This window comes from Cavia porcellus, unplaced genomic scaffold, assembly GCF_034190915.1.
Source record: "Cavia porcellus strain 051 isolate PalLab524CR breed Dunkin Hartley unplaced genomic scaffold, mCavPor4.1 scaffold_4, whole genome shotgun sequence".
Lineage (NCBI taxonomy): Eukaryota > Metazoa > Chordata > Mammalia > Rodentia > Caviidae > Cavia > Cavia porcellus.
In genome coordinates, this window is record NW_026947487.1 from 25,378,899 (window position 1) to 25,405,546 (window position 26,648).

At 38.4% G+C, this 26,648-nt stretch overlaps 1 protein-coding gene and 1 long non-coding RNA gene across 2 annotated transcripts in view; one reads left to right on the forward strand and one right to left on the reverse strand.

Annotated features, from left to right (window-relative positions):
- Nucleotides 1-2,041: 2,041 nt before the first annotated feature.
- On the reverse strand, nucleotides 2,042-7,899 carry LOC134475673 (uncharacterized). The gene is made up of 2 exons (XR_010046858.1): nucleotides 7,759-7,899; nucleotides 2,042-6,641 (listed from the first exon to the last, which is right to left on the reverse strand). It is a non-coding gene; the product is annotated as an uncharacterized LOC134475673 (long non-coding RNA).
- The window catches only part of Scel (sciellin), a 148,897-nt gene continuing 128,953 nt past the window's right edge, over nucleotides 6,705-26,648 (forward strand). Inside the window, exons 1-4 of the mRNA XM_013141489.3 lie at nucleotides 6,705-7,845; nucleotides 8,361-8,424; nucleotides 10,512-10,640; nucleotides 12,536-12,640. The gene's annotated coding sequence lies outside the window, so the exon portion shown is untranslated. The remainder of the gene's footprint in view (nucleotides 7,846-8,360; nucleotides 8,425-10,511; nucleotides 10,641-12,535; nucleotides 12,641-26,648) is intronic.

Genomic DNA, 26,648 nt, shown 5'->3' on the forward strand with positions numbered 1-26,648 from the left:
AAAGGCAGAACAGAAACTCAGTGAATCTATACATTAAAAAATAATTTCTTTGAAATATAAATAATACTTTTTCTAATCTATTCATCTGGTAAGTTTGGAATTATGAAGAGAGAAACACCTGTTTGTTTAGCATTTACTGCAATGATTAACTCTTTTACTACACAAAAAAGATGAATTAATTTTTCTTCTTCCTCTTTGAATTTATGTTTTATATGACATTGTTTGAGATATTGAGCACAATACTGTGAGACAGATGACAAGATTGTCACTTTTGAGTGGCACAGATTTAGTGGCAACACTAGAGCATCTTACAATATCTTTGCAGTATGAAATCAAAAAGTTAATCCCTCTGTGCCTTTATGATAAAATCACACTGAGAAGCCATCCTGAAGATGCTGTGGGAGGGAGGTGTGTGTGAGGAGGACTGCCTGGTTTCATTTGATCAAACAGTGCTAGACTTGTGAAAAGGCAGCAGTATTACTCAGCAATGTGATGATTCTCCCACATGAATAGTTCACCTCCAAGAAGCATTCAGTTAGGCAATCTCTCAACAAGATCTGGCCTCTGATAAACACATGTACTTTAATAAGAGTTCCTGAGATGACAGGTTCAGATTTATTGTACCCAATCTCTGTAGCTTGAAAATATGAAATAACTTACCAGTAAGCTGCCTTGAAAAACTATTGAATTATAAAAACCAAGAATTATACTAGATTTTTCTTTTTGGTTAAGAAATAGAACGTTACTCATTGATTAATCTTATACTCCTAAAAATGATGTAAGGAGGCTATCTTTATCGTGCAATGAAAAATTCTGTCTCAAATGAGAAACTGTCAAGATGAGCCCTAAGATATCTTCCATATCACAGCTTTTACAATACAATTCCTGGGAGTTAGCCTTCGAAATTTTATTACTAGGGGTTTCATTAAGATGAAACCTTCATGTTTCCCCTGAGCCAGCAGCAGCCACAAGGAATAGGGAGAGAATCAGGAAGCCAAACCATGCCTTCCCATGAGCCAGCCAGTGCATGGGCTGGGAGGCAAGAAAAGCAAACTGCTCCACCCTACCATAAATAGCTGCTGATTTGGAGGAACTCAGGCTGAGATGATAGCAACTGATATAAAAAAATTAACAATACTTGTACTGTTTGATTGACTTTTCAGGTCTAAAGCTGGTGGTCTGAGCATCTGTTTGAAGGACAATACTATGCATTGGAGCAACTATGGGAAATTTCCATCTGTCTTATTTTTGAAATGCAATGTTTGGTTCCATTTTATTGTTTTATTTCTGTATCTGGTAACCTGAGCAACTATTTTGACAATAACAATATGCAACATTGGAACCATTTTTAAATTCCTATCATGTTTTAAAAATCTGTATCACTACTGTTTTTGATGTTGTTTGCTTTTGTTTTTTTTTATTTTTGGTTGCTTGCTTTTTGATTTTTCTGGGTTTTTTCTCTTTAAAATAAAATAATGATGAAATCATTCATAAGGTTCCTCATGTGGGGTGTAGATAGACTTTGGTTAATCCTAGTCTCTGTCTGGTATTTGCACTGCAGTGTTTCTAAAGTTTACACATACCCACAGATTTAATTTAATCCTCTGGAAAATAAGACGATAAAGATTTGTTCTCTGTTGTGATTAACTGGGCGAATTTTGCAAAATGATATCATTCAGTGGCATAAATATAGTAATAGGGATGCTTAACTACAATTTCTATGTTTTATGAATTGTAAAATTAGGTTTGGTGATGGAGGAGGGAAGATGGTTAAACGCACAGTACAATTTTCAAGTAGTAAAACAAGCATTTTTCTTGTGAGAAGGCAATTTTAGTCTCACTAAACAACATAGACTTTCTCTCCTTATTGATAGATTTTCTTTTGAAGGCAAACGTCAGTTTTATTTTGTTGGGAAATTTTTCTAGGTAACGTTTTATAAGAAATATATTTTTTTAAGAAGTTTAACAGCATAATTCACAAAAGCTAAAATGATAGAAACAATGCAAATGGCTATGAACAGATAAATAGATGAAGGAAATGTGAGATGTCCACACAATAGAATATTATTCATTCTTAACATGGATGAAAAAAGACATGCAAAGAGAAATAAGCTATTCACAAACAACAGATATTGGATGAGTGCACTTATCTGATGTATCTAGAAAAGTCAGATTCACAGAGTCATAAAGTAGAAGAGCGGTTTCCAAGATCTAAGGAAATGGGTGTTACTGTAGAATGGGCATCGAGTTTCAGCTTGGGAACATGAAAAATATTCTGGAAATGGAAAATACAGATGATTGTATAACAAAACAAATGTACTGAAAGCCACAGAATTATACGCTTAAAATTGGTTGCAATGGCTAATTACGTGTTACATATGTTTTACCACAATCTAAGAAGAAAAAAATGTTTATGATGATTTCCACTGCATCATCACATTTATCCTTTTTCCTAATTTAAGTTCTATGTTTATGTTCCAAATTCTGTGTTTATGTTATCTTAATGTTGTCTAAAATGTTCCCAACAGCTTTTTGCCTCTGTTAAGACTCTGACTTTGAGACATATTTTTTTTTTTTTTGCGTGTGTCTTTGGATTTAAAAAAGTAGATATAATTACATCTTGGACTTGTTTTACAATTACAAATATTGGAGGTATATTTAGAAAAATAATATCTTTGAAAATTGTCTTTTGCAAGTCTGAATATATGACAATTTACATTAATAAAATAGCATGGCTTTTATTATTAAATATATTTATAATGTACATTTAGGCATTATGTTGTAGAAACTTATAAAATATTTTCTGATTTGCTAAAACATATTCTACCAATTGGTTATATGCTTCCTGTCACCTTCTAAATATTTAGCCAAATCTTATTGCTTTAAAAATTTTTTTTCTATAGTGTTAAAATAGATTGATGAAGTCTGAAAAGTTTTTCAAAAACAATTTTTTGCTATAGTAGCTATTCTGAGTAGCTTATGGGTCAAGGTTTTGAGCCAATAATACTAAGGTGAGAGTAATTTATTGACAATAGGGAAATTGCTGGTGGCCTTGGTTCAAGCGGTCTCTGTAACTGTATTTTGGATGGCCAACTAGTCAAAGGGTCAGGTTATTTTTGGAATCTGGATTGTGAAGAGGAGCAGAGAGATAAATAAATTGCAGGAATAAAGGATTATTTTAAAGGTAAAAGCTGTGAGTGTATGTGTAGATGTGAACAAGAGCTGAGGAGTAGAGAAGGAGTTGCTGAAGGTGCCTGGAGGAGAGAGATCCAGGAGCCGTGTCTGTTACTTAATTTGTATCAGGGTGCTGTGGGGTTTCTACACTTTAATACTCACAACACCACGGTATCACTGTGATGCAGAGATAAATAGATGCTTTCCAATTGGCCTAAGAAGTACAAGAATAGCCGCAGGCCTTGCCTGTATTAGAAATATCCTTGAGGTACAGAAAAGGAAGTGCAGATGTTTGTCTAGTCACTACCAAGTTTGCTTCCATCAAGGCTCGCAGAAATTCTTCCTCCTTAGTCCTTCTGACTTCATTTCCTCTTTACCCTCTTTCTTCTTCCTCAGTCCTGGATTATCTCATGGATAGAGTTCTCATTGGACCGAATCATCCCATTCTCGGGGAGAGTCCCACAAGGTTAGCACAATCTAACACTGACACTTCCCACAGTGCATATTGGATTCATTCACTTTCTTATTCATTTAATTAGGGGAATACTATGTGTGAGGTACTATCCTTGCAGTGTTGAACAAGTAGACAAGGTTCAAGCGCTCATGAAATTTATGGTCTATTATATAGAGAGGCGTAGAGGTCAACAAGCGAATAAGTTTTTTCAAAAATAAAATTTTAGGTAATGATGAATTCCGTGAGGAAAACGAACCGGATCAATGTAATAGACAGTTGTTGAGTGTTTAGACTGGAGATCAGGAACAATCTCAATATAATGCTTTAAGAAAACTAAAAACAGTCTTCCATTAAAGATGAAGATAGAAACAAAGACTGTATCTTGATACAAAGTAAAGAATGAGATGAGTCAAGAGGGTGAAGGAGAAGGGAATCTTACCTAAGTCTTTTCTTTTATTTAGAGATAAACATTTACCTAGCAAAGTTACCTAGCTTGCTTAAGCCTTAGGAGTCAGAGAAGACAAAATTAGGATTTCCATCTCAGTTTGGTTATCTCTTGAATGATAGCACTAGATCTAGGCCTGCAGTAGCCTCAGGAAGAGCTGGGATGGAGCCATTCACCTGGTTTTGCAAGTGAGGCTGTTAACAAAGTTTGCATCTCAGGCTGAGTAAGGGGTATGCCAGAGAGCTATGAATTGTTTGGAGACTATGGGCAACTTGAAATCGAAATTTTCACAGCTGTACCATTTCATCTTGGTAATGTAAAATTTTTAAACAATTGGGTCTAAAACTCTGCCAAAGGCCACTTAGTCTTTCCTTTCTCTTCTAGGAAAGAATGTGCCCAAATTTTCCCAGAAAAATGGGTGTTCCCTGCAGAGAAACCGGTTATGCAACCTTGTTCTGTGGCAGCCAATTTCAGAATTCACAAAAATTTATTTATTTTCTTCACATCTGACCAAAAGCAATGTGTAGAAACACAAGCTACTGTATTGTGGTCTGTGCTTAACTGCGTAGAGAAAGATCTAGAAGTTGTATTGCTTGGTCTGTGTGTGCCCAGGGCCCATAAGACTCTGTTTAGGGCCTAACAAAGGAGCCAGGCCTGGGGAAGGAGAAAACATTTCCCTTTTTGCTTGTACCCAGTTTATGGGACTGTAATTCAAATTGTTTATGCAAAAGCAGGAAATAGCCTAGCTACTTTAAATAAGTAAGAGCTAAAGAAATGAAAAGGTAATTAAACAGTAACACAGTAGGGTCTACAAGGGAAGAGTAAAGAATCGGGGCAGTAATGAAACGAAGGCTAAGTCAAAGCCTCCCATCCACGGGAATCACTTCCAGGTCCTTCAGAAAGATTCGAGGGTCTTTCCAAGCTCTGCTTCCTGCCTCCATGCTGCATCACCTTCTCACGTCCCTTTTCCATTTCTCCGTAACTGAATTATTTCTTGTTCCCAGGTCTTCGGTTAACTGTCTGAATAAGCTGTGTTGTTCCCTGGAGCACCACCCTCATCACAAGAACCAGAGAGGACGGCTATCCACGGAGTGTCTAGGGGAGACCCTCCTGTGGTTGGTTTCTGCACATAGTTCGGGCTTAACACTTGTTTTTGGAATTGAATTATTCAGTGTCTTTTCCATGCCTGGTAGATGAGAAACAGGGAGAGAACAGCAGACCTCAAATTCATACCAAGTCTCAGCAGCCTGGTTTTCCCATTCCAGCTCAAGTCCATGAAGATCTTTGGAATAACACCAGTTTTCTCAGACTGAATTGGGACTAACTTTCTCATCTTTCTGGGAAGATTTAGGTACATTCCTTCCCAGAAGAGAAAAGAAAATTTAAATGGCCCCTGGCAGAATTTTAAGAAACAACACAGAATTTCAAAATTTCAAATTTCGATTTAAAAATAAAATGAAAAGTGTGTTGTTTGTATTACAGTTTTAGCTTAGTTGCCTGAGTCTACTGGTTGACTTTCCTCCAAGTAGCAACTTAGGCTTTAGAAGTTTCTTTCAATCCTTAAACTTCTCCATTCAGCAGGTACAAGGGGGAAGAAGAGAGGAAAAGCTGTGGCGGAGGTGTGACGTGTCCAGCTTGGAGGTGGCACGCGCCCTTTCTACGTTATTTCCTTCCTTTCTCTCCTTACCTCCTCCCTCGCTCCCTCCCTCCCTCTCTCCCTCCCTTCCTTCCTCCTTCCATCCCTCTCTCCCTTCCTGAAGAAGCCCTTCCAGTGTGAGAGACACCCTGTTGTGCCCGACCCAGTCAGCACATCCTATTGAAGAGCATTAACTCACATTGTCCAGCAGTGTTGAAAGTCCTCAAGATGGACTGTCACTGGCAAAGAGGTGAAGCAGTTGGCATATCTGGTGGGATACCATGTGGCTACAGAGCCACCTGTGAGTAAGTGAGAGCCTTCCGTGGCAGCTCTGGATCTTGTTTCTAGAGGACTGGACTGCATTAAGGATGAAATGCGCTCAGAGAAGTTTGTTGGGTGACCCTTTCCTTCTCTTAACCTTAACACTGCCATGTCCTTTACTCAGTCAACATTCAGTAGACTACAAATGAACGAGTCAGCCTGGGGAAGCTGGGAAATCTGTGAGACAGTTCATGTTTTTTAAGCACGTACAGTAATTACAGCACAGGCAGGGCCACCTGGGAGGTACAACCAGGAGCAATGGCAGGACCAGGGAGCTTCCGTGAGGAATCTTCAGAATCTGTTTTACTGTGTGTTCTATCTGGGCCTCAACGCATCTTGAACTTATAGGTACTTTAGGATCTGAGATTTTTCTCTTGCAGATTACTAATTTATATTACAACTTGTCCTGAAATGTGTGTGTCCAGTGTGGCCCAGATTCTTTGCCAGCAATAGAATCAGGTACACACAAAGCCTTTGTGTGCAGAACCGCTGTAGCTTCTAAGGTCCTCTTCGAACATCTTAATTGTCTCTTACAGTAAGTAGAATGACCCAGGGAACTCCAGCAGCGGAATATTTCAGGTTGCTTGATTCTGCTTCTCCCATGTAAATCTCTTGAGGAAGGAAAAGGAAAAGCAAATCCAAGTCACACTGGTCCTTAGAGCAGGATCAAGTGTGTCTGGAAGTCACCCCAGTGTGGCTTACATTAGGTCACATGATTTACTTTTTTTCCCATGTGTTCATATAGAAAGAAATATGTTTGCTGACAAAAATATGTAACATCATTAAATATATTAAATAAGTTAATTACAGCTAGGTTTTAGGCAAGTTGCTGGGGAAACTGCCGCGGAGCTACACAATACTCTTTTGCCATTTTACTGTCAGCGAGCTAAGGATGAGTGTTTCAATCTTAAGGAACCGGGGCATGGGTGTTTCTCATTATTGTCTGAGCTTGAGGTGGCTGCGAGGAGCCTGGGTGCCTGGTTCTACAGAACTGGTCATCTGCCACACTGGCCATCAGAACGCTGCTTCAGGGACTCAAAATGGCCCTGAGTTTTATCCTTCCTTGTCCCACACATGCCTAGCATTCCTAAAGATCTGTAGTTGGTTTTTAACATTTTCGTCCTGTACCTATGGTCGCATTTCCACTGTCAATTTTACAGTAGCTGTTTTTGAAAAATGCTTCTTGAGGTACTATCAGATTTTTTTACTTTAGGATGCCTAAGAGCAAAATTTTAGCCTTCAAGTCATGGATTATATGCTGAGAAAGATAGTATATACCGCTTAAAATACGTTTTGAGTTTTAAGGTTTGACACTCTACACAGCGCTTAGAATTAATTCTGGATGGTGCCTTCCCCACTGCCAGCCCAATTTTCTGTCTGGAAGATTCTGACAGGATCAGAACTGAGTGTTGGAGTGTCTGTCACCATTTTATTTGCGTTTTCTTTTCACAAGCATGTAGCAATCATGTGAGTCATTTCTTCCTCACCTCCCACAAATACTGTGGGTTAAATAGAGCTGTGGGTATTTTAAAAAAGTAGTATAGGAGAGATAGAGGAGGGAGGGAGGGAGAAAGAGACAGAGAAAGACAGACAGACAGACAGAGACAGAGACAGAGAGACAGACAGAGACAGAGAGACAGAGAGAGAGACAGAAAGACAGAAAGACAGACAGACAGACAGACAGACAGACAGACAGAGACAGAGAGACACAGAGAGAGAGAGACCTACCGACAGGGCTGCTGTGGCCTGTTCCTAAGGTTGCACTCCAGTGGTTTGTGTCGTGTTGTGCTTGCTCAGCCGGCTTGATCCTCCTTGGTAGGCAGGCTCAGATCGCAGGGCGCTGACCCCCGTGACGGCCTGTGTGCTGAATCACCGTCCTACAATGCTGCGACGGTGGCACAGGGCAGAAGCCCGTGTCGTGCAAATGTGTGCTAGTGACAACGAGTGCAGGCGTGTGTGATATTTTTAACGCCGTTTCCCATTAGCGTCACACTAATATCGAGACAATACTCTCTTCTCTTTCTTTCCCCTCATTTCTTATCTGTTAAACAAACCAATGCTTTTTAAAAACCCTGCTTTTGAAACAGCTTTCATTTTAGGGTTCTGAGATGAGCCCTTGCCTGGCACCATCCTCAATATCGAGACTGCCCTCTACTGGCCATTTGAGATCATGCTCTGTCTCAAAAATAATTTACCTTTTTTTCTTCACTGTGTTGTGTGTGTCTCAACACCCAAGAGTCATCCTGTATGAATGTGATGCTTTTGTTCTTGAAAATTATGAGAGAAGGATGATAAATTTTAATCTCTATTTTACCTCCTCTTTGTTGCAGTTAAAAAACCTCCAAACCTCTGAAGAGCGAAGTAAATTAACCTGCATCCGTATGGGCTCCCTGGGTAAGTGCAATAGTTTATTCTTTGAGGATTAAACTGCTTTTATCCGCACCACTCAATTTGAGAGAAAACTACTTATGCAATCTTATCCAACCCTTTGGTATTCTGAATGGTTTCTACTGCCACTCTAATTATCAGCCAGGAGGCTTATTTGTAATCACCAGCTTTCAAGAATTTAAATAGGTAGCTGTTCAGCCAACCAGTTTTATTCAAAATGCAACAAAAGCTAAAATTGCATGTTGGATTTTATCCAGATGCTCTCTTCTTTTAGGACAGGCCAGCTGATGCAGAGAAGCTCCTTATAACATGTCAGAAGCACATTTTTCACTTCACAAATCTAAATGGCAATCTGCAATGAAATCTACAATTTACATATCAGTTCAGTTGCATAGTACAGTCAGTAGGCAGGGCATTTTAAGAATTAATCTGTTGTGTGTGTATCACACCCAAACTGTTATTCCTGAGGCTTTAGACATGGGCTTTTCACTGTTTATTTGAACTAAAATGAGATGTTTTTGTGATGGTTTTGTATATATATATATACATAAATATACATATATATGTGTGTGTGTGTGTGTTTCTGTGCTCAAAAGTTAGTTCTTTCTTTTTTCTTTTTTGAGAGTAAGAAATTTTATTGGGGAAAAGGAATGGAGAATGGGAATAGCTCCTGAGAGACAGGAGGGGGTCCTGAATAAGTTGCTCTTGGTGATTATATTTTTCACCAATAAAATTTAAGCAAAAATTTTTAATATAAATATCACTATTTCATACTTCCTTAAGAACCCCAGAAGTTTGTTTGTATCTAAATTTTCTTCCAAATTCTTTGTACAAAGTTAACTAACTTCTTCCTTTTAAAAAGATTCGAGTCAGATATCTAGATTCCTTAACAATGAATTTCTGCTTTCTCAAACTTTCTTTAGTCAAATAATTATTGCCCTCTGGATCATCAAAGAGACTTACTTTGAATAGTCCAAAAGCTGTAAAACTACAAAATTGGAAAGCTAGGTTAAAGACTGTTCTGTTCTGTGAAATTTGCTTGAGCTTGCAAGTCCTTAATTTTGCAGTGAAAATTTTCAGAAAAGGTGGTGGAGCCTTTGTCTGAGTCTTCCTATAAAAGGCTTCGGGAAACTAGGAGCCAGGAGCAGTTTGCTTCTATTTGCAAATGCAAAATAGAAACAGTTGCTTTGGGGCAGCCCCACACAGCCCTTCTGCCAGCTCCCCAGAGGCCCTCTTCTGCTTCCCATCCTGGTGCTGCAGACTGAAAATCCTCCCTTTAACCACTCACTGTCAGCAGATGACCTGGTCAGGAAGGCAGAGTCTATTTATGGTAACTCTTTCAGGATCCTTCTACTCACTAAATGCCTGTACCTTGGCAAAGGTACTCTTATGTCCTCTCTTCAGAATGGGCTGGGATGACTTCTCTTGCTTTTCAGGACCTCTCCCTCCATCACACCTATTTCCTCAGAGCCCTTGACAGCTCCGTCTCTTTCCTCTCACCCATCTTCATCCTCGCGGACACTCTCAGTGCCCTCAGCTTGTGAACATGACGCAAACTCCCAGGCTCTGAGATTTCAGCTAGCCACCCCCAGTTCCCTCCTGAATACAGAGGCCCAGAGTGGCTGCCTGGACGGGAGCTGCACCAGTCTAGTTGTGTGGTCCTGCCCTCCAGGCCTCAGTGGATTGGACTATGGCTAGGGACCTCAGCCAAAGTCAGCAGATGTAAAAACATAGCCAAAGACAGCTCAGATTTGAGAGCCAAAACTTCCTGGTGCCCAAGTTGTTTGCGTTCCTATTTGGAAGCAATAGAAAATGATTCCGCTTAATTTAACCTTAATGAGCTGGACAGATGCTGTAGCTCACGTATCTACTGGAACCTGGAGGATTTTGCTTAGAAAAGAGGAGAAACAAAGTGCTCTGGGAGCTTTGCATGGGGGGGTGGGGAGTGAGAAGCTTGCAGCAAAGGTTCCACCAGACTTGAGGAATTTTTAGCTTGTTGCTCCTGCTTCTCCTTCTAACCAGGGTAGACCTCAGCAGTCCCTTGTTTGTGGAACTGTCCTAATCCCAGGTCAAGTGACTTTCTTGTTCCATAGCCAGGCTGGAAATGAAGAAGCTCACTGCTTGTCGTGTGGAATGTGGGTTCCATCACGACACTGACGTTACCCCAGAAGGAGACCAGAGTGTCAGTGAATTGGATACTGAACAGCTCCAACCAACAAACAGTGAGTACAAGTGGTTACTCTAAAAGAGCAGGATGTTCTCCTGGAGAGCATGAGTGTGAGACATAGAGAGGAGAGGGATAGATAGCAACAGAAATAGAAAAAGCCTTAGCAGAGGGAAGCCAAGAAGAGGGAGACTCCGTGAGCAGATGGAGACCTGTGTCATGAAAACAGCAGTGTGACAAGATGAGACGGGTGGGTGGATGTCTACTACAGGGGCAGCGATTCTGTGAGTGAATGTAGGTGCTGGGCAGGTTGGACACTGGACGCTGGACCTGGATGAGCGTGTAACATTATCTTGCCTCAGGGGCTGGAACCAGAGTCCCTGAGGTACAAATTCCACATTTACCACTTTCCTGCTGTGTGACCTTGGAAATATTTTTAAACCACTATTCACCTCAGTTTCCCCATCTATAAAATTGTGCCTATGTCATCTGGCTGATGGAAGAAATGATAACAAGCTTTTAGTGCATAGGAGTTTCTGGCATATTCAATGTTAGATGTGATTATTGCTATGGTTACTTCATATTTCTTGTGATTTTACAAATCCTGTTCTATTATATTTCAGGGACATTCCAATTCATCATTGAAAATTTAGTTCAGATATCTCTTCTGCAAATTCACCTAAGAATCTCCTGTCTGACCTCTAAGCATAATGACAAATGCAGTTTATTTCTGTTCAGGTCTGTTGGAGACCACTACTCAGGGGCTCTGAGCAGGATTTAAAATTAACTAATTGGCTTTCTATGTTTACTGTGAGTCTGTCCTAGGCCTAGGCCCCTTGCCTAGCGAAGGGATCTGATTCATAGTAAGTGAACCTCTATGAATCACTGGTCCTGGCTGAGGCCTGTAGTGGCCTGTGAGGCCAGAGATACCTCAAAGGGCAAGATAAGGCCACAGCTGTGGACTCTTGGCTCAAACATCAATTAAGTAGAGACTACAGCTACCGAAATTATTTCTACAGTCTCACTCCTATCAAGTCTTCATGATAAGACAGTGCTACTGAATTGACTTGATTCATTACTTGGAGATGTCCTTGAAGTGACTCCCAAGGTCCTGCTCATTGCCTGTGCTTTCCTCAGTTTCCCCACCCCTTGTTGTTGGACCTAATAAAGTGGGCAGTCCAGAGAAGTCTTTGTTTTAGTCCTTGGAGTCTCGAGCTCAGCTAAAGGATTTTGACCCTCCTGGAGCCCTAAAACTGCTTGTCTCATTTTATTTAAGCCTCCACGGTACACTCCTTTGAGAGATCGGGGATCTAAGTCAGGACCTGATACAGGTCTATTCTTACTGAGTGACTCTTCTATGCAGGGTAGAGTATTTTTCTGGAATAATAGAGACAGCAAAGATGACAAACACATGGTTCCTTAAAAGCATACAATCTATAGAGACAGTGTCACAAAGACAATTTTAATAAATTGTTTAATAATTGTCTGCTAATAAATGCTGTAACAGAGCTACACCTTGCTTTTCTTATTGTTCCACCAAGTCACACCTGTCCTGTGATTATCACAGCTGTGCTGCTGTTGTTATTATCACTCTTCTTATTACTATTATTTTTGGTGCTGGGAATGGAACTTATGACCTTGCGCTTGCCAAGCAGGCACTTACACCGCTGAGCTGAACCCCCAGCCCCAGTGTGCTGTTATTATTCAGCTGTTTGCATTCACCCCTTTTTATAGGCTGTGTATATACTTATTGAATTAAAAATTATGTCTTTTTCATCTTTGTACCCCCAGTACATATGAAGCACTCAATCTTTGTTGAATAAAGTATGACTTCATTCTACAGTCTTTTCTATGAGAAACTTAAATTATTAATTTTCAGAGATGTCATTCTGAGTTATCTATTATTTAAGAAGAATAGTTTTGTCTTTTTTTTTTTTTTTTTTTTTGATACAGGGTTTCCCTGTGCATTTCATGTGGCTTTGAACTCACTTTGTAACCCAGGCTGGCCTCCAACTCTCAAGTGCTGGGATGCAGACATGTGCCACCATGCCTGACTTGGTAAGAACAGTTTTGTTCTCCATACCACACATTATTTGCTTGATCCAAATGAAGGTTTGGCCACTGTTCAGTTTTGTCTCCTCTGATCTGGTTAATATTTGAGCAGCCCAAGCTGTTAGGCTGCAGTAAGCTCCTGAGGAAGTCCCAAGCCAAGGTCCAGGAAGGAGGGTTCCATCCAGATTTTGCTGTCCCTTTCTCACCCCAGAGTTATGTTTTACAGACATAGAACAAAAATGCAAGTGACTCTATAATCACTTTCTATTTTAAAATGTCTTTCTCTTGCTTTTGATGTGTTTTGTTAAGTTTTCCAGTCAATTTCCTGTGCCTCTGCATCATCTTCTATCATTTATGATTATGGTTTGTGTGGATTAATGTCCCAACATGGTCTGAAACTGTAATAAGTGTTATGTAAACGCTGAGGAACTAGGTTATTTTTTGCTTGTGTGACTCTGACTTGGCAGCTTTACAATTTGTGTTTTATCTCCTTTGGCCATTTACCTTGATCGGTCAAGCCCTGTGGAAACAGAGCCCAGTTAGGTGGGGTAGAACGTGGGTGAGAGGTGTGGATGATGCAGAGCTGACCCTTCTTCAGAACTGAACAGCAATTTGTCCAATTTCTTTATTTTGTCAAAGTGAAAAATGAACTTTCAGAAGCTAGTAACTTGCCAAGCCCATTCGGTGATAGGAGAAGCAGAAGACTCTGTTTCTTCCATCCATTTGAGGATAGAATTCGCATTTGATGAAAACAATAGGAAAACTACTTTTCTGTAGCACTTTGGAAGAGGGGGAATTTCTTAACAATTTATATCAAGTTTATTTGCCTATTGTTTATGTATAATTTCTATTTCCATAGGTCTAGGGTCCATTTTGGGAATCAGTGAGGAATTAGAGACAGTAAAATGATTGAATTTGTACTTTAGGAAGTTAAGTGGGCATATTCCTCATTACTATGAATGAGTTAAGAGTCATACATGCTTTAAAAATGTTTATGACTGCACTGTTATTAACTCAAGTTAGTTTCAGTGAGGAACTCATTTTTTTAAGGTTGTATAAACAATATAATATCGATTTGCTACCATTCTTTCTAGATCCTGCCTCCTCTCATCTTGGATTGATGTAGTTACATAGTTTAAACTGCTGAGTTTCAATTTATGGCCTGTTTCTTGTCTTTTATGCTTAGTGGTCTTTTAGAGACCAACATAATGCAGAATAAGGCAGGCATCACTCTTTAGTTCTAGTCCACTTGGGTAGCTGTGACAAGCCACATGTGACTAAGGGCTCACCAACCTGGGAATTTGTTTCTTACAGCTCTAGAGGCAAAAAAGTAGAAGATCTGGCAGATTTGGTGTCCGGCAAGGACTGACTTCCTGGTCCACAGGAATGGACATCTTCTTGCTGCACTTTTAGAGGGTGAAAGAGCAAGGGATCTTTCTGGGGTCACTTTAAGGCCATTGAAAAAGTAAATGAAAATTGAGAATAGGCGGGAAGAATACATCCTTAAGCTACTCTAATTTAGCAGTCAAAATGAGGAAATATGGGAGGTCAGGTAGTAAATGGGGTTTTGACTTTTGTTCTTTGGTGGAATCTGAATTTATTCATTTTTTTTTTGGTCTTTTATCGGTACCAGGGATTGAACTCACAACTGTCTCCTTGCAAGGCAGGTGCTTATGCTACTGAGCTAAATCCCCAGCCCCCAACTTACTCATTTTTAATGTTTATTGTTCAGTTTAATTTTGTGACACAGTGAAACTTTCAGCAATCAAAAATTCCTTTGTTGACTTTCCAACACTGGGAGTAAACTTTATTAAAAGGAAGAGCTAGTGTCAATCCTATAGTTTCCTTACAAAGGTTTTCAGATAGTAGTCCATTTATCCTTCCATCCATCCATCCATCCATCCATCCATCCATCCATCAGTCCATCTATCCATCCATCCATCCATCCATCCATCCATCCATCCATCTATCCACTCATCCATCCACTCATCCATCCATCCATCCATCCATCCATCAGTTGATCCATCCATCCATCCACCCACCCATCTAGTCATCCATCCATCAATCGAGTCATTTAAGCAATGTTTATTGATTGAATTTTTATTGATTGTGTTGAACACTGGATTGATTATTAACAAGCAAAGAAAGGCAAAAATTCCTATCTTAACAGAGAAAAACTTTTTGAGGAAAAGTTTATAAATGAAATATATGGTATGTCAAAAAATGACTCATGCTATGGGAAAATAAATTAGGAAAGTGGTGCTGGTTGAGGTGGTCTTCATTTCTCTTGGAGCCAGTTGGGATTATATTTGAGAGGACATGGCTGATGTGGGGATCTTGGGCTTCTGGAGATAAACATTGTAAATCTAGATTGAAAAAAATAATACCTAACACCAAATACATAAGCTAATAAATAAAATGAATTTCACTTAGCTTAAGGAATCAAAGTCCCAGGATGGATTTAAATATTCAGGCAGGATGATTTCCTATCTGATTTCCATTTAATTTGCAGATGTAGGAGGCAGATGGGTGTTGGAGGAAGAAACATTTGTTCCGTATTCGGACTGGAGCTAATTACACATCATAGGGACTCTTGATTATTGTGAATGCTCAGTAAATCCCTCGTTGTATCTTTGAGTCCTCATCCTATTTGATACTGTGAACTTTTGCGCTGATAATTTTTATATTATCATTAAAGTGTTTAACTGCGCTGCAGGTCTCCATGGAGTGGTGCTAGAGAGTCAAGTACTATATAGTATTTGAACAGTATCATCCCCATGCTTGATTGATAGTTACATTGTTTGTTTCATGAATGGCTTCTTTTTCCACTTAACTCTATCATTAATCAGTAGGTTATCCTGATGGGTGATGGTGGCTAAACTGAAATTAAAATCTGTTCGTTTGAAATGGTTTCAATGAATCAGCACAGCATGGAAGAATGATTTATGCAAAGGTTTATCTTTCAGCGCCTTTGTTGCAGCATCCACCAGTTCAATTACACAGAGTGTATTCGTTTTTGTCCTTGAGCTAGATGACTTTGGATTTTGTCCAGAGCATTAAAATACAGAGATTTCTTCTTATTTAATGTAGTTCTTTGTTAGTAACATTCAGAAAAATGATGTCAGTTCTCTTTGTTGGAAAATAGGGCCTAAATTATCCACATTAATTTTCTTCAATTTTTCTTATAAATAACCTTCTCTTCAGTTATGAAATGAAGATTTATTACGAAATATCTTGAAAATTCAGAAAAGTGGCAAGAAAATGTATTAGTTTCTATCAATGCATGGTAAATTATCCCAAACTTAGCAGCCTAAAGGAACATACATGAATGACCACACAATTTCCAGTGGGTTGAGTTACCTGATCTAAGTCTCAAAGAATGCAGGCAAAATTCCGGTTGGACTATCGGGTCACCTGAAGCTGGGATTGTGCTGCAAACTTAATGGCTGATGACAGAATTTTTCTTCTGCTGTAGTAGAACTCATGGTGGTTTGCTTTTTCAGGGCCACAGGAGTCTCTCTCTCCAGACACTCAGTTCCTGGAACGCCTTTCAAGGGAATCACCTGATTAGGCCAGTTGACGCAACCGAGTAGAGACTTAGTTCTGCAAAATCCCTTGACTTTTCCATGTAATATAACAGGATTTGGAAAGTGATACTCCATTGCACTCTTTGGTCTAGTCAGTATGCATGGGAAGGGAATTATATAGAGTTGTGGGTCATTTTAGAATTAAATAAAAAATTCTCAAAGCATGTGTAAACATGACCTCAAAAGTTAAAATGTCTTTTTCCTATGTTCTTTACAATGTACGATATTTTCAACATAGGTGGTAATAAATTTTGTGTAATATTTGTTCCTTTTTGTTGTAAATTTCAAATATACACAGAAGTAGAGCAAAAACTATGCTCAGCTTCAGTAACAGTTCAGTAACAGTTCAATAATTATCATTCTGTAGTACATATTTTGATATCTACTGTTTTATTCTGATCACATTATGTTGCAACAATTTCTCCAATTTATTAAAAATCCCCAAAGCAGCATTCATTCTTTTGTTCATTAAATGAGCGTAATTATTTCATGCTGAGCATATGTCATACAGTAGTGAGCAAATAGGTAGACCCTGCCTTTGAAGAGCTTAATGTCAAAAGGAGTATTGCTAGCTAAAATGGTATAATGTATCTTGCTTGTACGAAGTGTGCTAGAATAGAGGGTGCTATGGGAGGAACACATACCAAACCACTATGGAGAGTCATAGATGTCCTAAAAGAGGTGTCCCCTTGACTGAAGTTCCTCCTTGCTTCCCAGCTTCTTTCTTCCCTCTAGTATCTTCTGGGACCCACTATTTATTGTTCCCACTAGTTTTGTACTGTCCACTCATCTATTTCCTCGTGTCCTCTTTTACTAGGTTTACTTCCCATAGAATATCAGTATGACATTACAGAATTGAGAAAAAATTCAGGTAAAAGTAAAGGAATGTGGAGCAAAAATGATAAGGAAATGTGATAAAATTAATAGAAATTGTTTTGACATTAAGAAATAAATTATAGAAAGATTCATATTATACCAAAATCATTCATTTCTTAGGAAGGAAGAAGAGATTTCCAATGGGAACAATGAATTGGCTTCAATTATTTTATAAACATATTGGGAGAATAAGTTTCTTGTGACATGAAATGTTCTTAACAATTCACAGTAATGGGGATGTTATAAGGTGACTTAAGACGCATGTTTGCTCTGACTTTACAGCTCATATGTGAAATAAACCTTGATTGGACTTTTCCTAAGTTAGATGATCCCAAAAGTTTACATGACATCACCAGCACTGAGATGTGAAAAAAGAAATAAAACTTTCTAAACTATTAGATATTGTAAACAATTTGGGAAGACTGTCCATACTAGAGGAAATTGGAGTTAACTTTATTTTTTCTCTCATGACTATGATATTACAAATTTATTTTCACAGAATGGAGCAAAATTTGTGAAAAAATTTTATTTTCACCTTATTTTTAGTTTCAACCAACTGTGAATAGAAAATATAAGGGACATTACATCCGTACAGATTTTTTTCATGTTATTATTCCTAAACAATATATTCTATCAACCACTTACACTGCAGATACTCAGTGTTCAGTATTGTAAGTCATCTAGAGACGAGTTAAATTGTCTAGAAGCATCTGCATAGGTTATACATAAACATTATTCCATCTTAGTAAGTTACTAGAGCATCTGTAGAGTTTGGTACCCTTAGAAGAGGAGTCCCCTAGAGCCGATCTCCCACAAATACAGAGGAACAACTGTGTAAACATAGATTTTTAAATAGGATCTGGGCAGTTTATTAATAAAAATATTGGGCTATTCACTGGAGTTTTCTGATGTTTTTATTATCTGTTGGATTTTTAATGTTTTAACTTGTGATTCACTTTTTGTTCTCTTGTTACATTCACTTTGGTATCTAATTTTATAGTGCATGTTTGTATTTAGCTCTGCCGCTGCCCTCTGAAGGTCTGACCCAAGGGCCAGGGGATATTTAACCAAGCACATCAGAAAACAAATGCCCTCTGTCCTGTTGTGACAGTGATTTTCACTCTCCTTTGCAGAAAAAGCAGAAATTCTTCCATTGCCTGTACAGTCTACTGTGATAATTCCTCTGGCAATTCTGGGTTCTTCTCTCCTAATCCCACTTTTCACCCTATTCCAGCCACCTTGAGTGCCTTGAATGTGGCCTGAAATTCTTTCTCCTTGTTGCTTTCATTCCTAGAACATTCTGTCTGCACACTTGCACCAAATTTATTCCCCATTTCCTCACGGCTTTTTTGTATATCTCCTTCATAGGGGGGACCTCCCCAACTAAACTGCTCACTGTGACAGCCATCACCCTGTCAGATTCTTAGTTTATTCCTACTGCATTTACATATGATATATTTATAATTGTGATAAAATATACATAATATAAAATTTACCATGGTAAGAGTAATTTACCACTTTAATGGTGGGATCAAGTGCATTTATATTTTGTAAAACATGTTTTATATATATTAATATTTTAAAGCTATTGACTATTGAATTTATTACAAATGTTTTCCCAGATTTGTCATTTGTTTGACATAGAATGCAAAAGTGATTCTCTATTAATATGTTCTGAATTCTATTTTTTCTTCTTTTTAGAGAATACTTCAATTTTTAATTTAAATATAACTACTATAAGTGTTTTTAAAGCTATATATATGTAGTGAAGGTTCTCTCTGCTTCTATATTTATGTTTTTAACTAAGATGACCATTTTAAATTTGATTACTTCACAATATATGGGCGTACTGATTTCAGTGTATTATGTTGACATTGATTTTTACTTTTGGAAAGTTGTTTTTAATATGCTCATTCATTTTGAGGTAATAACAAAGCTTCTAAAACTTACCTACTGGTTGCTTCAAAAATGGAAGCATTGCATGTACTGATATTCATCTGTAATTTTCCAAATCTTCATTTATCCCTACAACCTTTTAGATTGTATTCTCTTGCATTTGGAATAAATTATCCAACACTCAGTCTTCTGTTAAAAAAAAATCAAAATGGATGCTTTATTCTTCAGGCTTAGAGAACACTCAATCTTATTTAGATGGCAATTGCTTTCAGTGTGAGTGGTTATAATTTATTTTCTTTTGTGTTTCTAGGATTTTTAGTTTATATTTATAGCACGATAATTCTTCAAGCCCAGAGCCTTTTGGAGTTTTCTGGGGTAGAGAATGAGGGTGTTATTTGGACTCCGTGTGCAATCATATCAGGTTGGCAGTTTATTTAGGGCAAAACCTTGTTTACTTAAACAGTGGAATATTCATTTCCATTCTCTTCCATGATCACAAAAGGTTCATGAGTCAATAAGAACAGATAGTCTGGGAGCAAAGTAGATAATAGATTAACATAAGCAAATAATTGCATGTTTTTCTAAGATATGAGTAAAAATAATTCATCTTAAAGTTTTGAATAGAATTTTTTTCTTTATAGATGTAATCTCAACTTTGAACAGAAGAATAACATGAATACTTATTTATTTAGTCCACATGTATTTACTGGGTGCCTTGTATATGTCAGCATGCACTCCACCAAGAAAATCAAACAAAGGTTAGAAGACATAGAACTAGGAGATATTTGATCCCAGGATACTTGTATATTTTATTGTAAGTCATAAAATGGAAATTTTAGTGATTTTTTTATATGTGGCACTAAGGCACTAAGCCTGTGCACTGAGCTACATTTGCAGCTTTAAGCAAAATTTTTCTTTTTTGAGACAGTCTTATTAAGTCACTAAGTAGCTCATGCTGAACTAGAACATGAGATGCATGTGCCACACTGCCCAGCCTAGTGATGGTTTGTAAATATGAAATTTTATATTTAAGTGCAATTGCTCAAGCAAAAACCAAAAACGTGTCTGAGTTTTTGAAAACCATAGAAATCACTCTGGCCTGGGTTCTTGTGCAGTTTTATGCTGTTTAATTTTAATTTTTCTACTCTCCATTTTCTGCTCCCTTGCATTCTAGTAGTTGTCACACACACAAACGAAGACAATTTTATTATTCAGCTCTCTCAATGTTTTTTCCCCCTCTCTTCACAAAGGAAAAATTGTTTCACCTACTCTTACTCAAGCTGTGGTTTAGGCAAACTTAGCCTTCTTTCCTTTATATCCCAGCTTATATCTATTTCTCAAGTACGTTTCACAATCTATGACCCATAGTTTTATTGTATTCAGCTTACTTTAACTTTTATCTGGATCGTATTTGCAGTGAACCTTTGCAATAACAAATATTTCTATATATTTGTCTTATCTGTCCTACCGGATCTGAAAGCTTTAAGAGATCCTACCTCAAGCAAAAAATTATTATTGATAAACTTTAGCACCGTTAGGCATTGTATTTACAAAATAGCAAAAAGAGTCACATTATTTTACTTAAAGAACTCCTGTCTGCAAGGAACAGTGATGCTGAAGTTGTCCTATGTAAGGACACAATCAGGAATCTTACAGGAATCTGACAAAAGGAGCCACAGTAGAGCTAGGACCTGGAGCTCTCTCTCTCTCTCCCTCTCTCTCTCTCTCTCTCTCTCTCTCTCTCTCTCTCTCTCCTTCTTTCTCTCCCCTCCATTCTTTGTGTCTTTCCTTCTCATGACTCTCTACTTCTCTGCATATGTGGTTACCTTCTCTATGGACATACAATAAATGGCCTTTGTATGAAATCAAATTTGACAGTAAAGCTTTGAGGCTTGGCTTTCAATCTCTCTCTCCTGCCAAACTGTATGACCTTGTTAGAGACTTTTCATTGTTGTGTCTTCTCATTTTCATAAGTAAAATGGCAGTTGAGGAGTTGTTAATAACAGCAATTCTTTCATAGGGTAAAAACTCAAGAATGTGAAATGCACAGTAAGTATCACAGAAATGGTAGCTCTTACGACATATATATATATCTGATTTTTCAATTTTCTTGGCTTCAACTTCCACATGGACCATCATGGTTTTTCTGATACTTTCTATAAGGTGGTGCTGGTCCTGTTACTAACTCAGTCTTATATTTTCAGGAAAAAAATCTTGTTTTCTTAGTTCATCATCTTAATCTGGGCCATATTGATACTGAGAAAGCCAGTGGATTGATCCCCTTAAGGCAAATCCCTTCTTGTTGCCCAGTCCTCCATGAAGGGGGCAGAGGATTGAACCCCATGGATGCAACATGGCTTCTGTCTTCCAGCAAGTGTGGTCAGTTAGTTTCCCACTTTCCTACAGACCGAGGAGGGAGAGTTAGAATCAAAAATTATGTTGATTAGAGTTACATGAAAATGTTTAAGAACTATTGATTGGTTTTTTAAAGTGAGTTTTTATGTATGAAATTGGGATTTTCATCAACCATATAACTCACTTCATTATCATGAAGCTATTAATATTTGCAAAACATTTGATACTGCAGCACCAAGAAAAGAGGACAACACTGGAGCCTGGTGATCTGAATGCGTACTAATTCTTGGCCTTATTCCATGGTAAATCCTGAGCAATATACGAAACCTCTCTAAGCATCACTTCCCTCATGCATAAACAGAGACAAAAATGTCTATCTCATAAAATAGAAAGTGTTAGTTATTATCATTATAAATATGCTATTTTACAAATAGCTTTTTTGGACTGAATTATTACTTGAAAACTCCCTAGTATAAAGTCTGTTACAATCACAATAGGAAAAAAAGCCATTTTAAGGTTCATATTTTCTAGATTAAACATTCTAGCTATACTGAGAAAAATCAATGGTGGAGTGAAAATGACAATGAGGCGTAAGCAGTATTGAAGAACAGCAGCTTGATACTAGGCTGGAAATAATAAAACTCCAACAGTTTCTTTAAACTGCATAAGAAAGGATTTGAGTTTCATAAAAAAGAAAATTGAATCTATTGGAAAATTTGAATAGACAGGGGCAGGCGCAGTAGGGCTCAGTCTCACTGTTCTCAATTTTTAAAAATCTCAAAAGTAAATTACTGTCTAATGTTCACACTGTATGTTAATCGTTCAGACATTGATATACATAGGACTGTGGTTAGAGATCAGCTTGTACTAACTGGTGCACTGTCAGAAGGGTATGATTTGAGGGAGACAGAGATTCCTCCTTCCCAATATTCCTCCATTAGCTTCCTCAAGTTTGTATTGATTTTCTTTGAAAAGATCAACTTTAGCTAGGAGTAGGAGTTTTACTTTCTGACAGATGTGATTATGTGATAAGTAACACCATTTTTATTTTGCAGCTATTTCTGAAGGAGTGGGATGTAGCTGTAGCTCAGTCTTGCTTTGAACCAGACTGTCTATATTTGAATTGCAGCTCCTCCACTAACTAGCTCTTTAAAATGAGGGTGATAGACTATTTTACAGCAACATACGTCATAGGGCTGAATGAAGAAATGTATGATCTATCATGTTAATGAGATAAAAGGATTGAAGAATGGAATCACCTTAGCCAGGGGTATTATGTGTGTGTGCGGGGTGGACGGGGGGAGACTAGGAGTAGCTCAAGAACATCAATAAAGAACATTTAAGCATGCTAAAAGATAATAAGAGATCACCCAGAAGGGTGGTGGATGTTAATGGTTTTCTTTTTTCCATAGTTTTTCTGAGAATCATCTACCTATTGATTAAAGCCTTATTACTCTGCCAATGTGGCTGCCAGGGAAAGATTAGTATCGGGCTTATTTCTCATCTTAGGGTCCACTTCTGATTTTCTTTGGCATTAAAAGAATTTTTTGGATTATCCAGTTAACTTATTTTTTCCCCTTTAATTTCATTCAATATATTTTTTTTACTAAGGAATGAAAGTATCAAAATTGTCAAAGTCTATTTTATATCTTTGTAAGAAATTTAGTGATTGTAAAATATCTCTCAAAGAGACAATGACAGAAGTAAACAGGATGCATTCAGAGAATGTTAATGGCACTGGTCAACCTGTATGTTGCATCAAATGAATTGTTAGATGGCCAAAACAGATTGTGCGACAACAGCTTTCCTGTAGATTCATCCTCATCTCACTTTGTGTGTCAAGAGTCCCTGTGACCACTTAGTATTGGCCAATGAAACAGCAGAAATACTATCTTTTTTCTTTACTGTAATTTTTGCATATGTGATTCCTCAGTGAATTACTTAGAATTGAATTTGATTGTGACTATCCATAAAAATCATATGACTGTGGTTTAACCAAGAAAGAAGCTCATTTCTCTCTCCCATTAATGCCCAAGTATAGGCAAAATGAGTGCCTTTAACTGCAGGCATTTCTGCTTCTTGAGATACTCAAGGACATGGGTTTCTTTCTTGGAGATCCTCCATCCAGGAGATCAGTTCCTTAAATCAATCTATCATTTCCCCATTTGGAAGAAGAAAGGGAAAGAGAAAGGGGAAAATGAAAGGGAAAGGGAAAGGGAAAGGAAAAAGGATGTTCTCACCATTTAAAGACACTTTCTAGCACATCTGGTAACACTGTGCTCACGTCCCACTGGTCAGAACTTCATCACAGACTGTCTATCTGTGAGAGAAATTGAGAACTCTATCCTCATGCACAATCATCTGCTCCAGAAGAAGATCAGATGTTTAGGGCAAATAGCAGCCTTTGCCATCCTGGGTCTAGGGCGATTATGAGTCAACCTACAAGATAAGTTACAATGCAACATGCACTCAAATATTCATTTGAGCATTGCAGAGCTATCTTCAATTGCTCAGTTTCTTAAATTGTATAAGTAATTAATGATCACAAAAGGAACCAATTTATTTCAATGAATATTTTAGTGAATTAGAAATACAAGCAAAAAGATAGAATTTTAGTGATCTTCTTGATTTCTTCACTGCAAAATTATTAAATTCCCATAGTGGATTCCTTGTAGAATAGGCTGCATGCCTAGCTGGAGGATCAATTATTTTCCAAGCTGGAGGAAATTTAGGGACGTCTAGGTTTGTAGCTTGGAGAATGAGTATCGTGTCAACCACGACTTTCTTGCTCAGACCCTTTACTTGATTCTAAACATTGACTTAAAAAATAAACCTCACTTTTGAGTTTTACCAAGTAAGGATTTTAGTATCAACATTGTTATGGATTAAGAACTGGTGGTCAACTTAATGCTAGCTGGATTACACCAGCATGGCACTGAGAGTAGCTGCTCCACCTGAGGAAAGTTGCCAGCATAAACAGAGAGGTGGAGAAGGAGAAGGAGGGTGTTAGGCATTAAGGCGTTATTGCGTTGAGGCACTGTGGGTTCTCCTACAAGTTGCTGTTTGAGCTATTGGTACTCCTAGAGAAGCTGTGGTCCTCACATTGAGCATTGCTTCCTGGCTCAGGAGGGGAAGACATGCGCCATTTGGTCTCCAGGATGGACTCATCACACTGGCTCCCTGGCACGTACCTGACTGTGCTAGTCATTGGAGGAGCTTGGGGCCTCCGTGTTGCTGAGGATGGCTGTGGTGCTTTGCAGGACAGCCCTGGTCTTTGTTGTGAGTGTGGCTTCTTGGCTCTAGCATAGAACCCTCATCCCACTAGCACAGCTCCTTCACCCTGCTGGCATGGACTTTCTGGCTTCTACCTCTGACCTTTGGGCCTTCCGACACGGATCCGTAAAAGAGACTGGTGTGAGTCCTTTTTGTGGGCTGTGGACCTCCAGTTGGACTCATGGGAGGCATTGTCATGAGCTCTGGGTTTTCATCTGGACTCATGTGAGACATTGCTCTGGGTTTTTGGTGTGGCGGATAGATTTCCTGCATTTTCTTGTGTTAACTCCCCATGACCATTATAAAAATAATATTATAAAATCCATGTCCTGATTCTAATTGTTCTCTGCACAACCCCTTAACTGTAACAAACATTCTCCTCAGTCCTCCTGCTGACAGTGCCCTAATTTTTTCTTTAGGATCATGCACCATTTGTCTCCAATGGCAATTACGTGCAGGTTTACATTCATGTGATTGCCCTGACCCTGTGTCTATGGGGTTGACTGGTCTGTTTGTTACCTACTGCCAGTCATCCATCTCTCAGGGCTTCTGTGCACTGCCTGGAGCTCTCTAGGCTGCTTACCCCACTAGAGTGCTTTTTGCCTCTGAATTTCTACTTTCCCATTCCAGTCCATTCAAGAAAGCCTCCAATGACATGATCGTATCTTTATAAATCCTAATGATGCTGAGGAGAAATGAAAAGTTCCGTGACACATTCTAAATCCTACTTGCACAATGTACCAACCAAAGCATTCTGTACTTACATTGTCCCTGTTACAGAGACATAGCCCATGATGGAAGAGCTGGGAACAGCCCAGCATGCTCATGGAAACTGTGGCTACAAAGTAAAACTGGAACTAACTGATACATGCACAGGGCAAAGGATTCCCTGCACATGATCAGAATTGGTTACTATGTGAAGTAAAAAGTACTTATAATTTTTGGTTATGTAGTTCATGATGAATATCATCACCTTCCATAGCAAGCCAGGCATGTGTTATTGGCTTGAAAGTATCATAAAAAGCATTCTCAATATTGCTCTTTACAAATATTTAAAAATTTCTTTCTTTTAAGGATAAACTAGAGATTTTTATAGATAAATGGATGCAACTTGAGGCCATACTCATAAGTGAAATAAATTAGATATTTACATGTGTAGATATTGTATTGTTTCCCTGGTGTGAGAAGCTGAAGGAGTAAATAAGATCCAAAATGTACAATAGCTATAGTGAAATGGGAAGAAATTGTTCAAAAGGAAAGAGAAACTGAGATGGGGAGAGGAGAAAAGAACAGAGGTAAGAGTATATATGTATATATATAATAGTTAAAATAGTTGTATTACTAATTTCTCTTATTTCATTGAAAAGAAAAATTTGTGCTAGTATTATCTGGGCAATTAAGTACCTATCTTTTACTCTGAGTAACTAATTTAAACCCTGTCATTATCTTGTTTTAAATTTTAAAATTTTGGGTTTTTTTTCTCATTAAAATAAAATTAAAACCTGGGAACCATCTCTGAGGCTGCAGGGACTGGGAGTCTGCTCCCAGTGACCTGCAGTCATCCAGGAGCCACAGTGAGGTCTATAGGGACTGGGAAGCTGTATGCAATGATCTGCCCACACCCAGGAACCATCTCTGAGGCCCATCGGGACAGGGAGTCTGCACCCAGAGGCCCACAGGGACTGAGAGATGCCCCAAATGACTCTCCTACACTTACGAACAATCTCTGAAGCCCCCAGAGGCCAGGAGCTCACACTCAGTGACCCACAACCATTGGCAGCCCTCAGTGAGGCCACTGCTAAATACGCTGCCAACACAGGAAGCAACTAAGACTTGGCATCCACTTGATTCAGAGGAATCACAGGAAAATGCCAAAATGAAAGAACAAAATGCAGTCTCAAACTTCCAGCCCATCCAGATCTAATACAGGAGACACAACATGGATGAATTAGAAATCATACACCTGAAATTCCTGAAATGATAACAATGGAAGTAAAGAAACAACTCCAGAAAGCTGTAAAGGAAAT